Here is a 3,786-nt window from a genome sequence, read left to right as displayed (position 1 = left end):
GGACGAGGAGGGGCAGGAAGCGCAGGCGCGGGGCGGGGGAGCGGGCGGGGCCGCGGGGTCGCGCCGGCGCGGGGCCGGACCCGCGCGCACGCCCCCTGCCGGCCGGAGGACCGCCCGCCCCGCGCGCCCGGGCCCGCGCCCGGCGCGGTCTGCACCTCCCCGCTCCCGCGCTTCCGGCTCCTCCACCGCCCGTCGCCGCCAGCCCTGGCTCCAGGGGCTCCTTTGCGGCCGCCGGCTCTCTCACGCGCTCCTCTCCCCGCCTCTCCTTCAATCTGCTCTTCTCCAGCCCGCCTCCTTTCCTCTCTGCACGGAGCCCAGTTCCAAGCATTTTGCCCGCGCTTTTATCATCTCGCCAAACCCGTTACCAGCTCAGGAGCGCGTCTCCCAAATCCCTGCCGCAAGCTCGAGCGTTGCCCGCGCGCTCGCGGCTCCGGGCGAGGCGGCCGCGCCGCGCCCCGCCGGCTCCCGCCCCCGCGGGCATCTGCTCCCGCCCGGGCCGCGCTGCCCGCCGGCCCCCAGGCCCCCCGCGCCCGGGACGGGGCGTGGAATTCTCGGTCTTTCCCTCGTGTGTCTGTTTTCTACTTTCTGAGGAAACATAGGAAATTCTTTCTTTTTGCCTCAGTTGCTTCCTTACTCAAAGTTCAGAAGTTTTTATTCCATTTAACCTGTAAAGCGAGTGAAGTAAAATTCAGCGTAAAAAGAAACTCCAAGGTTGAAACTCGACAAGTTTAGGGGCTGTGGACTCGGGTGCTGTGTCCTGCCGTTCTATCTGAAAGGCTTTAAGGATACACAAAATCGCTGCCCTGATTCTTTGCCAGGGATTTGTTTAGCGAATTCCTCAGCGTGAACTTGAGCACCTCAGCACACGGGGTTCTAAATATGATAGGAGCCGGCACACTTGCCAAGAATGGTCACGTTACTCACCAAATTTCGGCTTTATTTAGAACTAGGTTTAGTAATGCATAGTACATGTGGATGTTACTCTTTAAACCTGATTGGTAAAAATCTAATGTTGCCCACAAAGTAAATTGGAAGAAATTTACATTTAAAGGAGAAGTCTTAGCTTTCCCAGAGCATCATCACAATAGGAGTCTCCTCATTAGTTCTTGGTACTTTTAAATACCACCTCATCTTAGCATTTTATTTTATTTTTTTTAAAGATTTATTTATTTATGTATACAAGAACTGGGGTACAGACCAGAGGTGTGGGGGGTGAGAGGATTCACCAGAGAGAGTGGGGAGCAGAACAGGCAGATCTACGGAAATACACAGCTGAGGGGAGCAGCGGAAGAGCCAGGAGAGGTCTGCTGTGCCATGTTGGTCCACATGGGATCGAACTCGTGCTGCAGTGTCTGCCGATAGCTTCATAGGTTGCGTTGTAACCCCTTGTGCCACCAGGGAGGCCGGATCTTAGTATTTTAAACCCAGCCCCATCGCTCTAGTGAGCTGTGGATTGAAGCTGTCTTCCATGAACACAGTGACCACTTTAGCCATTTAGCATTGTCAGAAAAAAAAATTAACAATTGATGCAAAATATGACATGAAACATACTTGTTATGTTAATATAAGGAATTAAAGAAATTGATTTAACCATATTTTTAAAAGAAAACTGATTTCCAAAGCAAGACATTTGTGAAGGTAATTTCAAGATTTTTAATTTGGTCCAATCTGACTTACACCATTGCCTGTTCTAATAGGCATATAAATGGGAATAGTTAGTGCAGCTGAAAACTTTCTTTCCCATAATAAAAATCTCCCCCATAAAGCAGATGTGTAATTTCTTCTACTAGATTTACTGAGAGGTTAAATGGCAGAGATTGGGTAGTACCTCCAGAGGCTAGAGTTAAAATCCATGTGTATTCCTTTAAGCAATTGCCACTACCTAGTGTTCTAACATATAGAACTGTACCAGATCCATAGTACAATTCAGAAAATCTTTGAGGGTCCCCTTGGTGGCTTAGGGGTTAAGTATCAGGGCTCTCTCCACTAAAGCCTGAGTTCCATCCCCAGGCAGGAAGCTAACCCATATATAGCCCAGTCCCCTACTCCCCTTAGTAGTGTATTTCAGTAGCTCTGCCTGTTCTATCTACTCCCCACTCTGCCTCTGGTGAATCCTCTTACCCCCTGTGCTGCTGACTTATACCCCAGTTCTTCTATGGAAAAAAAAAAGAAAAGAAAAAAATCTTTGAAAGAATGAATTACATTTTCATACTAGTGAATTTAGTGTCTACTTGGATTAAAAATCCAGATTGTGAAACAAAGGGAACACTCCACTTTCTTGCTCCATCCTCCACACCCCACCACCAAATTCTTTACCATTTTGTAAGACCTCCTTTCTTTGCTATCACCTTAACAACATCCCACCTAAGACAGAGAAGTTGAATCTTTTACAAAAGGCCAGATATGGAAGAGAATGGAGAGGAAGAGATAGCCAAGGACAGAATCCAGGATCATCAATACTCAAAACATAAAGCAAAATAAGAGAGAGAAGGAAGATACCCTGGGAGGGAGGAGGAATCTGGAGATAAGGGGGTTATGAGAAATGGGGGGAGGATTGTGGTTTAAAGATGGGAATGATCAAGAGAGTCCAATATTACAGAAAAGCCAAGTAAATTAAGTACAGGCACTGCTTTTTCTGTGTGATAGTGTCGATCTGTACAAGTGGTCATGCAAGTTCAGGTGACAAAATGATCCCATAATCAATGGGAAAAATCACAGTTGTTCTTTGACCTTTATAAATTACTGTCAAATCATTAAAAACACTTAAAATCACATTAAAATCATTAAGTATATAAAGAAATGGAAAAATTGTAAAACTCATATTTATTTGGGATTCTTCATCTAAAACACTAGAAACATTGGGAATTAAGTGTTTTATGTCTTTGGAAAAAACTTACCCAGAATAGCCTGAACAGTGCTTGTCAGTGTCTTGTCCTATAACTAACATAGGAGCTGACCTCTTTTCTGTGCCCTGGTGAACTGTTACACTCCTTTTCAGGGTTTGATTCAACTTTCAACATTTTATTCTTTGTACTTTTAGTGTTAGGAAATATATGCATTTTATATGAACTTTTTTGCTGGCATCACTTTCTCTGGACTGCCTTCATCCTTTTTGTTGAAACCACTTTCCTCCTTTGCGTTGAGCACCTTCACTGAATTTCTCTGTCCACACATCCACAACCTCTATTTTTTTTTTTAAAGATTTATTTTTATTTGTTTATACAAGCACTGGGTACAGTCAGAGGCACAGGATCGAACCGGCGCCGCAGAGGCTGTGGGCAGCTTCGCAACCCGGCGCTCAATCGCTGCGCCACCGGGGAGGCCCCCCATCCACAACCTCTTGAAAGGACTTAGGGTCACTCATCCGACAGCCTGAGGTTTCTTCCATAACTCATATTCACAGATTTGGTGTTATTGAGCAAAATTGTGGTAACTAAAATTTGTGCTTATCAGGAGCCTCCCTGGTGTTGCAGGGCTTAAAGTCTCAGCACTATCAAGCCACTGCTGCATGAGCTTGATCCCCAGCCAGGAATTTAACCCACATGGTGCAGCAGACCTCTCCTATCTTGCCCGCTGCTTCCCTCAGCAGTATATTTCAGTAGATCTGCCTGTTCTGCTCTCCACTCTGTCTTTGGTGAATCCTCTTACCCCCTGCACCTCTAGCCTAGACCCCAGTTCTTGTATGCATAAATACATACAATTCTTGTATGCATAAAAATAAAATTTGTGTTTATCAGACCAAGCAAAGAAAAGCATTTATTAGTGCATGGGTGGGAAACAGATTGG

The sequence above is a fragment of the Talpa occidentalis genome, unplaced genomic scaffold (assembly GCF_014898055.3).
Source record: "Talpa occidentalis isolate TD23 unplaced genomic scaffold, MPIMG_talOcc4v2.1 talOcc4.13, whole genome shotgun sequence".
Classification (NCBI taxonomy): domain Eukaryota; kingdom Metazoa; phylum Chordata; class Mammalia; order Eulipotyphla; family Talpidae; genus Talpa; species Talpa occidentalis.
Note: the sequence above shows the minus strand (reverse complement) of the source record.